Source organism: Semicossyphus pulcher, unplaced genomic scaffold, assembly GCF_022749685.1.
Source record: "Semicossyphus pulcher isolate SPU_LCO1_2020_fin unplaced genomic scaffold, fSemPul1.0.p SCAF_7, whole genome shotgun sequence".
NCBI classification, from domain to species: domain Eukaryota; kingdom Metazoa; phylum Chordata; class Actinopteri; order Labriformes; family Labridae; genus Semicossyphus; species Semicossyphus pulcher.
The window spans coordinates 32,084,814-32,100,057 of NW_027211748.1; positions in this window are offsets into that span (position 1 = coordinate 32,084,814).

Sequence of the window (15,244 nt, forward strand, 5' to 3'; positions counted from 1 at the left end):
CTCTGCAGAGCGGATGATACGCTGCAGCCTGCCCTTGTCCCTGGCAGTGGCAGCAGCGTACCAGATGGTGATTGAGCAGGTGAGGATGGACTCAACGATGGCGGTGTAGAAGTGCACCATCATTGTCTTTGGCAGGTTGAACTTACATCCTTTGCTGTCCGTTTTTGATGAGGGAGCCGATGTTCAGCTCCCACCTGAGGTCCTGGATGATGATGGTCCCCAGGAAGCGGAAAGACTCCACAGTGGAAACAGTGGAGTCACTGATGGTGATGGGGGCGGGTGTGGCTGCGTTCATCTTAAAATCCACAACCATCTCCACTGTCTTCAGAGAATTAAGCTCCACGTTGTTCTCACCACACCTGGGGCCTCATGTACAAAGGGTGCGTACGCACAAAAACGTGGCGTACGCTCTTTTTCACGGCAAAGTTCAGATGTATCAAGAGTGAAATGATCGTGGAAATGTGCGGTGCCTCACGCCAACTTCATGGCTGGTGTACGCACGTTTCTACAGCTGTTGTTCCTTTGGTAACACTTAGAGGTGATGCTGGGAAATGTGAAAACAATTAGTCCTCAGAGTGATGTGCACTTCAGAGACACATGAACAATTAACACTGATGAACAATTACCACACCCATGTGTCTGCAATTACATGAGTGGATATAAAAGCATGCGCAAAAATTACTGTTAAAAACAATGGCTGCTTTAGCACTATTAGAAGACATTGTAAATGGTGCAATACTAAGAGAGAGTGTGTTCAGAGACAGAGAGGATTTACTGGCACATGACGACAACTGGCTCATCAGCCGCTTTAGGTTCCCGAGGGCAATCCTCCTGGAACTGTGCGCAGAGCTGCGGCCGGCCTTGGAGCGCAACACAGTGGGGAGCCATGCGCTGCCTGTGCCCATACAGGTGCTGACCACACTGGGGTTCCTAGCAACCGGGACACTCCAGAGGGAGCTGGCCGACCGATCGGGACTGTGCCAGTTGACCCTGAGCCGAGCCATGCCAGCTGTGTGGGACGGATTTATCCGCATGTCAGCCAGGTATATCAAATTCCCATACAATGCAGCTGAACAGGTCAACATTAAAGCGCAATTTGCAGCGAGAGCCGGTTTTCCGAATGTAATGGGAGCTATCGACTGCACACACATTGCTATAAAAGCGCCATCACATGATGAATTTTTATATGTTAACAGCGAGAACAGCAGCACACTGAGGTGCTTTGAGAACATCGTCTTAATCACTGGAGCTCCATACCTGTGAACGTTGACCTCGGTCCAACACAGAGAAGCTTTTCTGCTGTTAAACACGTCGGCGTGCGGGATCCTTGCTGTTTTTTCGGGGTCACAAACTCAAGGCCCGCGGGACGGATAACATCCCAAGAATGTCCCCACTCACCCCGGAGGATCATGAGCTGTCCAGCTTGAAGTCAGAGCTACGCTCCATTGCGACCCTCCTGGATGATGTCCTCCAGCGCCAATCCTCGCTCCTCGCCCGGGTGGAAGCGCTGCAGCAGGATGGCCCCAGCTCGGCCAACGCTGTCCACGGCACATCGGATGCTCCCTCTTCCTCCTGGGCGACCGTTGTTAGGAAGGGGAGACCGGTCTCTCTCCCCTTGTTTTCCCCTGACATGGAAGAATGTGACGACAATTCCATCCCGTTGTCCAATTTCTTCACCCCACTGGAGAAGTTAACTGAGCTACCGGCTACATGCTCACGCACTGCTCCTGAGATATCAGCCCTGCCAAACTCCCGACACAGAAAGCGTCGCATCCCTCCAACTAGCCCACTGATGTCCCAGGGTAAACGTCCAAGGTGTTCATCCCCTTCATCGGTATCCTTCTCAGAAAACTGGCCTCCTCTCCCTGCCCCGCAGCCATCGCTTCCACGGCCTAACGTGGGTCCGATCCCCTCGACGCTCAATGATGACGTCATCTGCGCAGGTGACTCTAATCCCTCTTCTACTGTTCCGGATTCCCCTGGCATCTCCTATCTGTCTCTGTCCTCTAAATTGTCGGTCTATGACAATGGCTGCAAGAATCAACCTCCTGAAATCCTCATAATTGGTGATTCTATCATCAGAAATGTGCATCTCCCAGGCTCCATCACTTACTGTCTCTCCGGTGCGATTACTACTGACTTCATAGAACTGATACCTGTCCTCATTGATCTCCATCTGTCTGTTCACACTGTTCTGTTGCACACCGGCACAAATGACGTCATGTCCAGACGCTCCTGCAAACTTTACCTTGATCTTGAGTCGCTGATTCACACTGTTGAAAGCCTCGGGAAGAGGTGTGTTCTCTCTGGCCCTATTCCCACCCCGCTCAAAAGCTCAGAGCGTTTTAGTCGACTTTTTAGTCTGCACACGTGGATGCAGAACTTCACCACTGCAACTGGCCTGGGTTTTATTAGCAATTTTGACTATTTTTGGACTGAGCGTGATCTCTTCAAATTTGATGGCTTACACTTGAATAGGAAAGGGTCTGAAAGATTAACAAGCAATTTTATTAACTTCATTGCTTTTAGCCTGAAATGATGCTTTTCCCAGCAAGACTCTGCCCTGCACACGTTGTCTTCCTGTCACAACACTGTCTCTGATAGTGCGGGTCCTGCTGTCATCTTTAGTGTTTGCACTGTCTCCGCTTCTGGCCCCCTTACTCCACCTAGTTCTTTTGCAGCAGCAAAACCTGCAGCTGATCCTCATACCTCTTTTCCAATGTCAATTCCAACTTCTATCTGCTCTCATATCCCTATTAGAGTTACTGACAGGCGTTGCATCCTGTCAAAACGCTCTCACTGTCCTCAGAGCAACAACCCTGATCCCAGTAAAGTTAATCGTTCCAGTACTCGTGGGAGGGTCACATCTAACCTGATTAGTATAAAAACAGTTCCTCCAGCTCTTCCCCCTGTCGACCTCAGTTGTGCTTTACTTAACATTAGGTCACTCTCCAGCAAGACATTTTATATTAATGATTTTATTACTCACTATGGTTTGCATTTATTTTTCCTCACTGAGTGTTGGCTTTCCTCCACTGCCAGTGCTGTTCTTATTGAGGCGTCTCCCCCTGACTATAGCTTCTTATTCTCCGCTAGGAAAGACAAAACGGGTGGGGGAATTGCGGTTATCTTCTCTAATCAACTTCCCTGTACAGTATGTTCACTCGGTGACTTCACATCTTTTGAGTACCTGGCCATGCTTATTGGAAACCGCCAACATATCCTGGCATTACTCATTTATAGACCACCCAGGTTTAATCCCATTTTTTTAACAGAGTTCTCTGAATTTTTATCTACCGCTTTGATTAAATATGACAAAATAGTTCTGCTCGGTGACCTGAATTTTCACATTAATGATGTTTTGGATTCCAAAGCAACCGAATTTCTGGATCTTCTTTTTAGTCTCAACTTCATCCAACATGTCACTGGCCCCACTCATAATCTCGGTAATACTTTGGATCTAGTCTGTACAAAGGATATTACTGCTGGCCTCCCTTCTATTCTTCAGGTCCCGGTCTCGGATCACTCTTGTGTCTTTTTTAACCTTCTCACGCATGCACAGACTATTCGCTCTGAATCTAACACTCATTTTTTTCGTTTTATTAACAACCATGTTAAGTCCCTTCTAGCTGATCATTTGCCCGATAAACTTGAGTCATTTTCCAACACGTCTATGTCTGTCAACAACCTTACAGATGGCCTAAACAGTGCACTGTCAGAATCGCTCGAGTCCTTTGCTCCTCTTAGAACTAGTAGAGGCACTCGAACTAAATCTGTACCTTGGTTCTCCGACCTCACTCGCTCTTTAAAACGGGCTTGTCGTAAACTTGAAGACAGATGGCGCACCTGTAAATCTGAGTCCTCACGCCTCGCCTGGACTCTTAGCTTTAAACATTATAAACATGCACTTTCAGCTGCCAGATCTTCTTATTTCTCCAATTTGATCGAAACCAATAAGAACAATCATCGGGTCCTGTTTAATACTGTGGCCAGGCTTACACACTCTTCACCGGTTCTGAGCTCTTCTTTCACAGCTAATGATTTTCTAGAGTTTTTCACTGATAAAATCTCCCAAATAAGGACCAATATCATTAGCCAGCAGCTCTCTAGCACCATGTCCAGCCAGTGCTCTGTGTCCTGGTCCACGAGTTCACTCTCTCAGTTCAAACCCATTTCTGCTGAGGCCTTGGCCTCAATGGTTGCCGCCTCAAAGCCAACAACGTGTTCACTAGATCCCATCCCTTCTGACCTCCTTAAGGAACTCTTTCCTATTCTGAATGCCCCCATACGTGCCATCTTGAACACTTCCCTCTCTGAGGGGTGTGTCCCCTTAACCTATAAATCTGCTATCATTAAACCACTCCTCAAGAAACCCAATAGCGATCCACTGGTTCTTGCCAATTATCGACCTGTCTCCACTCTCCCTTTCTTATCTAAAATACTTGAGAGAATTGTTGCTGATCAACTGACTGTCCACCTTTCTGCCAATAATCTCTTTGACAATTTTCAGTCTGGTTTCCGCTCCTGCCACTCTACTGAGACTGCCCTAACTAGAGTAGTTAATGACCTACTTGTCACTGCTGACTCTGGATCAGCCTCCTTACTTTTAATTCTTGACTTAAGTTCGGCCTTCGATACCGTAGATCATTGTGTGCTTCTACACCGACTGGAGCATTACGTTGGTATTCACGGGCTGGCGCTCTCATGGTTCCAGTCCTACTTATCTAGTAGAACCCAATGTGTTAGTTTCAATAACACTTTGTCAGAATGCTCTACGGTTACCGCTGGTGTGCCCCAGGGGTCTGTCCTGGGGCCTCTGCTGTTTTGTATTTACATGCTCCCTCTGGGTAGGATAATTGCCGAATATGCTATACAGTTCCATTTCTATGCTGATGACACACAGCTATACATCCCACTACAGCCTAATGACCCCTCTCAAATACAAAATCTGGAAACATGTGTAAGCGAATCAAGATCTGGATGAGTCAAAACTTTCTCATGCTTAATACTGCAAAGACTGATTTGCTGGTGATTAAGCCTAATAACTGTAAGTACTTCTCTGAGAGTCTTTGTCTTAATATCGATGGTTGTTCAATCTCTGAAAGCACGCACATTAGAAACCTAGGTGTTATTTTTGATCCAACCCTGACTTTCCAGACTCACATCAAGGAAATCACCAGGACGGCTTTCTTTCACCTGCGTAACATTGCTAAAATCCGCCCTGCTCTGTCCCGGCGTAGCACCGAGGTGGTTCTCCATGCCCTTGTGTCTTCCCGTTTAGATTACTGTAATGTCCTTTTTTCTGGCCTCCCCATCTGTACTACTAGGAGCCTTCAGCTTGTGCAAAATTCAGCCGCCAGACTTTTAACAAAAACAAGTAGGTTCTGTCACATAACTCCTGTCCTGGCATCATTACATTGGCTGCCCATTCAGGCTAGAGCCGATTTTAAAGTTCTTCTCTTAACTTATAAGGCATTAAATGGACTTGCACCATCTTATTTAACTGAACTACTTTCTCCCTACATTCCGCCACATCCTCTTCATTCTCTTAGTTCGAACCTCCTTGTCATCCCACCAATCAATAAAAAGTCAGCTGGTGGCAGGGCCTTCTCCTACCGTGCTCCTTTTCTATGGAATGGCCTCCCACTAGGTATCAAAGAAGCTACATCCACTGCAACTTTTAAGTCCCGTCTTAAAACATACCTCTTTACTCAATATTTTGGTTTAAACTCATTCTTAACTGTTTTATCATATTCCTGTGGTGTTTTAATATTGTTTTATTGTTTGTTATTATTGTACTTGATTTTATTGTAAAGTGTATTGAGCCCATGTACCATGGTGATTTTGCACTTTAAATAATAAATTGATAAATTGAACAGGAAACATTTTAATTTGATCAATGTACAGATCATATGTGATGTGCAAATGCAATTAAGCAACATTGTGGTGAGGTGGCCTGGTTCAATGCACGACTCATACATTCTGAGGAACAGCATGGTTGGGAACAGACTACAAGCTGGCACTGTGCGCGATGGGTGGCTTCTTGGTGAGTACATTTATTTGTGTAATTGTCCTAATATTAATCCCCATGATGCGCATTGAGCATGTGCCCCCAAGTTCTATCCCGTCTTCACAGCATCATTTCTAGTCAGTGGTTAAAGTTAGTGACTTGTTGTTTTTTGCTGGTTAAACTACAGCTTAAGATCTTTCTAACAAGCCCCTGATTGTCTCTGTGTGCAAAGTACTTAATAACCCTGTGCGTAAAGTGTGCAATGTCTTAATCAGCCTCACCTTTTACGCATTTTACGCATGAACCTCTATCTTATAGGGCTGTGAGCAGGCTACTGTATGAACACATTTGTTGTGAATTACACAAATACATAGGTATTTACCTTGGGGGTAATCAGAGTCACCCACATGTGCTCCCACCACCCCTGAGAGAGCAGTGTCACCAACAATTGCGGCGACTCTCTGTTGAAACGGGGTGGGCAGCTCTTCTCCTGTCCCCCCGTTTGTTTTGGCCACACTTTGGCTGTGGGCAGCCATCCTCCACCTCACATCCACCTTGATGTCAGACAACTTTTTCTTCAATTCTGCTTGTGTGTGCTTCTCTAACCCCACAGCTTTGACAGCCTCACACACACTCTCCCACTCACTCCTCTTGCGTTTGCTGCTCATGCCGGAGGACAGCGTGCCAAAGAGCACATTTTTGCGCACCTCTACTTCAGCGAGTAGTGCCTCCAATTCGCTTTCCGTGAAATTCTTTTGTTCCCCCGTCTTACTCATTCTTTTTCAAGTTTCTGATTCGTGCAGAGAGGGGAATCTCAGGTGCAGGGCTCATTTAAATATGATTTGCGTATTTAAATGGGGGCGTGGAAAGGGAGGGGTCGGGTACTCCAACATGTGCGCTCAATTCCACGTTGATTGGGATGTACAAAGGAAATGTGCTTGGATTCATGCATGCGCACAGATTCATACATCTGGATATTTTTGTGCGTATGACGTTTTCTGGATTTGAGCGTACGCCATGTTTGAGTAGGAAATCCACGCAAGTCTTTGTACATGAGGCCCCTGGTCACCAGATGGTCGATCTCCCACCTGTAGGCAGACTCGTCCTCACCAGAGATGAGTCCAATGAGGGTGGTGTCGTCCGCGAACTTCAGGAGCTTGATGGACTGATGACTGGAGGAGCAGCTGTTGGTGTACAACGCCAAGCACCTCATACATGTTGATGTGTCAAACTGAGAAGGCTTATCAATGGTTCTTGAATCATGGCAACACCCAGGAGGAAGACCATGAAAGGTTTTTTAAAAACCTGATGATAAAGATATGTTGGGGCGGCTCTAGCTCTCGTCTCTCAGTCGGAGGGCTGGTGGTTTGACCCCTGACTGCTACAGTCACATGTCAAAGTGTCCTTGGGCAAGACACTGAGCCCCAAATTGCTCCCGGTGGCATAGCCATAGCTTTATAAAGCTCTATAGAAGCACAGTCCATTTACCAAAGAATTAGAGTGAAACAACTGTGCTGCTGCTGGCTTTGTGAGGCAGCCTCCGTGGTGTTCTTAGTGACAGCATCGTTGTGTTCTCTGCACTGACTTTACACACAAAGAAAGTGTTTGAAAACTATAATCAGACATGTAGATATGAGCATACTGTTAGAAGGTTTGACCTAAAGTGCAATATTTTAATGCTATTGGATGTTATCTTGGATGTCTGGTCCCAGTCCAGCCCTCTCCTCTGCTCTCTGCTGAATAATTCACCACATCCCCCTTTCACACGTTTGTTGGTTTATATCTTTTGAAGTTAAAAGGTGTGGATGGAATAGTTACAGCTCACTACAGGCACGAGTGGAAAACAACACTGAGGCTTTGAATGTTTATAGTAACATGGATCTGAAATAAAGTCTTTTCTTTTAAGTGACAATAAATGTGTGACAGGCATCACCATACAATCTGGCTTCAGTTCACCACCTCACATCTGTGTTTACAACTTTCCACCTGTGTCAAGATGTTCGTACGCATCACGATCACAATGTTTGCTAGGACCCCGTTTTGTTCGGATGCAACATGTTCCATATGACCCCTGGAGGTTGCTGCTTCATTACCATGAATCATTGAAGTTTCACAGTGTGTGACTCCCTCTAGTGGATGTTGAGGAGTATTGTGTTGTCTTTGCTCCAAAGGTTTTTGTACAGAGTGTTGGTGTTTCCTGTCACTGTGGGCTTCACAGCACAGTAGTACACAGCAGAGTCAGTCACTGCAGCAGAGGAGATCTCCAGATGAAACTCCTTTTTGTTTTTGTCATGTCTCAAAGATAACCTCTCTGTTCTCTCTGAATATTCCCTGATAAGAAGCTGTGGAGATGAACCGGACTTCTGCTGATACCAGTAGAGGTAATTAGCAGAGCCTGAATAGTTGCAGGACAGAGTCACATTGTTGTCCTCCAAAGCCAGCGTTACATTTCTGAATGGTGTCACTAAATCCTCAGAGGATCCTAAAAACAACAAAACAATATTTCACTCTGACTGTAGTTATTTCTCTCTATACTTTGTTTAGTGGTGTTAGAAAGTAAAAGCATTAAAACAGGTCAAAGCTCTTTCATGTCTTAGATGTTGCTACCTCTCATCAGTACTTACCAGTGTGAAAGAAGACTATCATCATCCACACTAAAGGAAGCTGCATTATTGTCACTTGTAGTGAATGAACAGGAGAGAGAACACAGCAGCTCTTCAGTTCAGACATGAAGTCATATTCATCTGTGTAGCTCCTCCTCTCACTCTGCTCTGTTTACATTCAGGCTGATGGAAGCTTTAAAAAAGGACAGTGATGCTGCAGTGATCGTCATCCAAGAAGGTCAGACTGAAGCAGCAATCTGCAGAACAATCAGCTGAAAGAATCTCTAATCTGTCTTAATGCAACTTTTATCACATGATCTGCACATCTGAGCTACCATACTCTGACTACACATTCTGTCTGTTTGGTTCAGGTTTGTGTTCGTGGAACTGTGAACTAATGTTAATCAGTGCAGAGTTTCACTGTCAGTAGACGAGTAGGGTTTGAGGAAGGCAAAGAGGGAACCAACAGGAACATCATCTCGAGGTAGCATCAACAAGAAGATGAAACCTGGCTACAGATCGACAGAGAAAGCAATTAGTTAGGCCGTTAGTAAATGACTTTGACTGTTCAGTTAGCTCTTGCTTATTTTTCTGCTAAAGCGTTTGTTGTGTTGAAAGCATACTTTACTCTGTGGTTGGTGTGTGTTGTCTCCTCATGTGAATCCTTCAGTGTTTCAAACCTCGTCGTACCGACAGCCCAAATCTCCTTTGTAAAGTGCCTTTTCCATAAAATACAGTTCACCAAAATCCTGTTCCACTCAGCGCCCCCTACAGGTCTGTAGCACTTCCCTTGTGATGAATGGATATGCAGCGTTTCTCTGTTGCATCTGTTGTGGGTCTGCATGTTTTTCACTTTGAATCTTTTATGTATTTGCTCCATGTTTGCTGTTCATGAATTTGTTTCGGCTCTTTGCAGCACGTTTTTTAAATGCAGCAAGTTTCTATTGTTGAGTTATTGTATGATCTTTTTAATATGCATCATTTATGATTTAGCAGCCTGCTCCACTGAATGGAAATCTGTGTGTTTGCCCTGATTGACTACCACAGAACGGCTCTTCACAAAATGACAGTGTGACCCAACATGTAAAGCTCCTGACCAAGTTAAATCTTTCAACAGACGATGTTCTACAATTCAATTACACACGACACCCACATGAATGACTTATTTACAACTTTATTCCACCAAAAATAAGATTCAAATTACATTTGTGTTACATTTAAGATCATACCAAATAGTGAGAGCACATTACCCATATATATCACTACTCTGTCCTGTCGGGGTTTATTACCAATTAGATATTCATGATCCCATGTTCTGTTTTAATGAGTTTAATGGGTCGTGCTTGTTCTGTAGAAGATTCAATGACTGGATCTTCTATAAATATCACAGAGGCTTACTGAGATCCTTCAAATCTTGTCTTTTTTAAATCATTAACATTTTAAATGTTCACTCCTTAGAGATCAAATAACAGTTGAGGAAGTTTTCAAAGTGCAACATGAGTCAGCTGTTGGTGAAACAAAAGCTCAGCTCATACCCGGAGTAACAGTATACGCTTCACATGCAGACCTCACAGTGTAGGAGGATTTCCTCTGGTTGGCAGAATGTCAGAGGCAGGTCCTTCTATGAGGGATAGCCGTGTGCGTGTCTGTAAGCCTGCTGTCAGACCACCGTCATACTCAGGGAGATCTCTGGCTACTGGCTACTGTGCCACCTACTCACTACCTACAAGCAGCTCGAGTGGTAACGCTCTATCAGAACTACAGCTGTAAGAAACTTTGCACCTCAGTACCTCAGTGTTTCATTTTGTGGTACTGAATCAATTCTTTAAAACTATGACGGCTGACAGCTAGCTTGCATCAGGTTGTTTGTGGGAGGTTGACTTTGGATCTAGCTAACAATCTAGATCGGAAAACTTCATGATGCCATGTGGAGACTGCCAGCTGCTCCATAGGGCCAACAGGAATATAACTCAGCTGAAAGAAGACATCCACACACTTTCAGATGAGCTGAAAAAGAAGGACAGTCTCCTGACCAGCTTCATCAACATCGCCTCTGCCCAGTCCAAAAGGTTAGCGGTGATGAACTCTGCTATAATTGACACCATCCTGTGGGATCCTGTGACTCGCCCCCGACCCTCCTCCTGCTCGACTCCTAACCACAAGGCTACCTGGTCCGAGGTGGTGGTCCGGGGCCATAAAAAGAGCGGTCACAAAGAAATCTCACCAAGTCCCCTGAATCTCTCAAACCGCTTCGCTGCTCTACAGGCGCCGACGCTCTCAGCGGATCTCTCCGAGGACTTACCTGCCGCCCCCCGCGCCGCTGCTAGCCTGAGGACTGGAGGAGCACCGCCTGTGTCGACTCGCATTTCCCACGCAGCCTACTGCCGGCTTCAGCACTACAACTTCTAAGAGTTCTAACTAGAACAAAGAGGAGAGAGCACATCACTCCTGTCCTTGCCTCTCTTCACTGGCTGCCTGTGACTTACAGAATTCAGATTAAAATCCTCCTGTTTGTCTTCAAAGCGTTGAAGGGTCTCGTCCCTTCATTCATCACAGAACTCCTGTCTCCATATCTGCCAGAAAACTCAGATCCTCTGTCCCACGCTCTCGGACTAAGTGTTACGGGGACAGGGCTTTCTCTATCGCAGCTCCAACACTGTGGACTTCTCTTCCTCCATCCATCAGACTGATTATTACTATTATTATTATTATATTATATTTGTTATTATTACCGCTGTTGTTTTTATTGTTATTTTCATCATTATTAGTGGTCGTGGTTTTTGTTTCCCCCTGTTTTTAATGTGAAGCACTTTGGATCAACTGTGTTGTGTGTAAGGTGCTGTCCTTCTACACTTTCTTAACTGTAGGAATGTCTTCAACCATAGCACTTCATTTGTAATATCATGATCTGTGGATATAAACAGATTTTTTTAACTCACGTAATGTACACCAAAAACTGTATAATTGTGGCGGTACTGATCCCCAGATTTCGGCTCATCAGGACAAAGCCTGAGGACAGGTTCCCAACCACATAAAAATACAATAAAAAAGAATGCCTCTTATAAAAACACAAAGGCCTCTTCAATGACAGTAATGAACAAATGCCTCTTCTATAATAACGAACAAATGCCTCTTTGAAAATAAAGGGAACTGAAATATTGTTTCTTTGGCCTTTTTTTAAACGTAACTTTGGCCTCTCTATTTTTTCCCAAATCAAACAAACAAAAGGAAATGTGCAAAAAGGGCTTTCCAAAGAAAACAGCAAATGAGCATAATAACTAAAGCCTGCAGGCGCTAGGCTAACGTTTGGAGAGTGAGATTCTTGCACGAATGGCACTTTGACGTCCTGATGCAGGTCACATAGTTAAAAGAATAGCCTTTTATTCCACACGCTGTGTGAACATCACAACCATCAAATAAATAGACAAAAGAGCAAACAAATCTCATCGGGGCCTAACAGACCAGAGATTCATGCTTAGACTTAAGCTGTTTTGGCAATTGAAGGAAGGCTCTGAGTGAATCCGGGGAGTGCATTTCCACCTCTTTTAAAACCTAAAGAAAGGCGTCGTCACACCCTGATTGTCCATGAGGAGAATGCACCAATCTGCTCTCAGTTATTCATCAGGAGCCAGCCCCCCACACCCTGTGCAACAGGTGAACTGAATAACCCTCTAATCAACTAAGTAACTCAGATAAAATTAAATGGGAAGATGGGAACAATGGCAAGCACGAGAAAATGGGTCACTGCCACAAAAGAAAAATACTTTTGAGAAGTGATTTTCTCTAAATAGAACCTGTAAAATTAGAAAGTGTGAGGATCGAGGATTGAACCCTGGTGTACACCACAAGAAATCATAGCCTGAGAGAACAACAGAAACTCTTCATAGAGACATGAACAAAGTCAATCAAAACCTGAGTCTCTGATCCAACCAGTTTGTGGAGATCCTTTATTCAGAATGTGTGATCAGTCTGTTGTGGAGCTATAAATATTGGCACACTATTTAATTTGATAAACACGTTTCTCATACTGAGCGTTCTACTTACATATTTTAATGACTTTTAAATTCATCTTTCTGTCACATTCAGTCAAGACGAGTTATTGTTTGGATAGATATTTACCAGAAGACCTTACCATGCTTCCTGTCACTCTGCTTTATTTTAGGATTTTATCATCACTACAAATAATCTAGTAATAATGACAAACCATCACAGTTTAACAGTGTGTGACTCCCTCTAGTGGATGTTGTGGAGTATTGTGTTGTCTTTGCTCCAAAGGTTTTTGTACAGAGTGTTGGTGTTTCCTGTCACTGTGGGCTGCAGAGCACAGTAGTACACAGCAGAGTCAGACAGCTGAAGCTTCTGGATCTTCAGAGGAACTGATCTACTGTTGGAGTTCAGTGTGGATGAAAATCTCTCCTTTGACTCATCTGGTGTGTTCCCTTCATCTCCTCTAAAGCGACTCAGTATGAATTTGGGGCTGTTGTTTCCATCCTGTTTGTACCAGAAGAGAGATGGACCTGATTGACTGCTGTTGTATTTACAGTCAAGTGTTGCTGTCTCTCCTTCAGCAGCAGTCACATCTCCTCCTGGTTGCTCCACGTTGTCTTGTGCTCTGCATTCTGTGAAACAGAAACAAATAGTGTTAGTGTGCTGTTAAAGAATCATGTCAGTGTTGGATTGATATCAAAGAAACAGAGTGGTGTTCATACCAAGGCACACAGCAGCCAGCAACACTGAGATAAACAGAGGCATCATATCTGCAGGGCTGAGTAACTGTGAGCTACAGCAAGTCTAAAGAAGGCTGTGATCTCTCTGTTTGGTCTTCATCAACACTAAGTTGGTGGATTAGAAGGAGGAGCCTGATCACAGTGACAGGTCTCATTCACAGCCCTGTGTTATTCCCCCTACTGACACTTTACACTAAACACATGTTACTCACACTCTGCTTTACTGTCACATGTTGTCATTAATGTGTGCTGTCTGCTCATGTGAATCCTTCAGTGTTTCATTAGCAGCTGTAACCACAGTGACTCTGATAAAACAACATTCAGCAGAATCCATCTGATATGAAGCTGTGGTGTGAATCCCACTTCCCTTCCCTTTGAAGAGGAGTCACATATCTGTGTTCAGGTTTTTGTACAGCCTCTTCTACACTTTGTATCACTGTGTTTCTAGAGCACAGTAGTAGAGAGCTGTGTCTGCCAGGGTTAGCTCTCTGATGGTCAGTTCAGTTGAGCTTGTTGATGTTTCAGATCCATATCGTTTATCTGGAATATATTGATCTGTGGATCGTTTTGCTCCTTTCCAGAGTATAAACTGAGGAGCCTGAAGGTCAGAATGATGTCTGTACCAGTAGAGGTAAACATACTGAGCTGTTGTCTCGTAGGTACATCTGAGCGTGACAGATTCTCCTTCTCTTCCACTGACTTCATCTCCGACAGGAGAGATTTTGTCTGCAGCTATTAGTCCTGGAAAAAGTAGAGCAAATGACACCATTAGACTAACATTGTTCATGAGGATGAGAGAAGACAGTGGAACGTGTCAACTGTACAGTTTTACTGTGAGGACAGAAACACATCAACTGTTGAGAGATTTCTGCTCTGAACTCCAGTTGACATAAATCTTTCCCAAATAAAAACATGTTGTGCTTTCTATCTTACTAAAGAAAAGAGCAGCCAGAATAATCCACAGCCAATGTTCCATCTCTACAACAAGGTTTAAACCAACAGGAGAAACTAGCTGATGTTCAACATTCAGTGTGAGAAGTGTTCTCTTCTCAGCAGCAGTTATTATTGACAGAATGGTTGAACTCAGTGCAGAAGTAGTGCCCCGCCTACATGATGATGTCGCCCTCTAGTGGAGGCAAAAAGGCTTCCAGCAGCTTGTCAGTGTGTCAGCTTGTGTTTTTGTACAGAGTGTTGGTGTTTCCTGTCACTGTGGCTCACAGCACAGTAGTACACAGCAGAGTCAGTCACTGCAGCAGAGGAGATGGTCATATTGACCTGTTTTTGCTCCACTGTAATCTTTAATCCAGAGATTTTTTCATTTCCTATTGTTCCTGAAGCAGCGTGAGAGACGAGAAACTCTGGTGGTTTTCCTGGATGTTGTTGATACCAGAAGAAATCATCACCAGCAGAAAAAGTCTTTGAGTATCTGTAGGACAGAGTCACGGTGCTGCTAAACTGAACACTTCCTTCTTGTCTGGAGTGAGTTCATCACAGCTGACACCTGGAGATAAAGGTGACTTTTTAAACCATGTAAGAAAGAAAGAAATGAAGGTCTTTCACAAAACATTTGTAGAATGTAACGTACCTGTTAAAATAAAGACAGACAGTAGAGTCAGTCCATTATAGTCCAGTGAAAGCATGATGAATAAAGGTAATGTTTCTGGTTACTGTATTGAACTCTGCTGAATATTGAAGTTCCTCTCTTCTATAGTTCAGTAACAGCTTAGCTCCTCCCTGAATCTCTCTGTCTTAGATCTGTATGTTCACCTCTCAGTTACACTTCCTCTCCTTACTGCTATGACAATGACTCTGATGCTGCCTTTAGAGTTAAAGAAATCATCTTTACTCATGCACAGTGTGAATCTGAGTGTAACTGATTTTTTTAATCTAGCATGCAGAAAGGA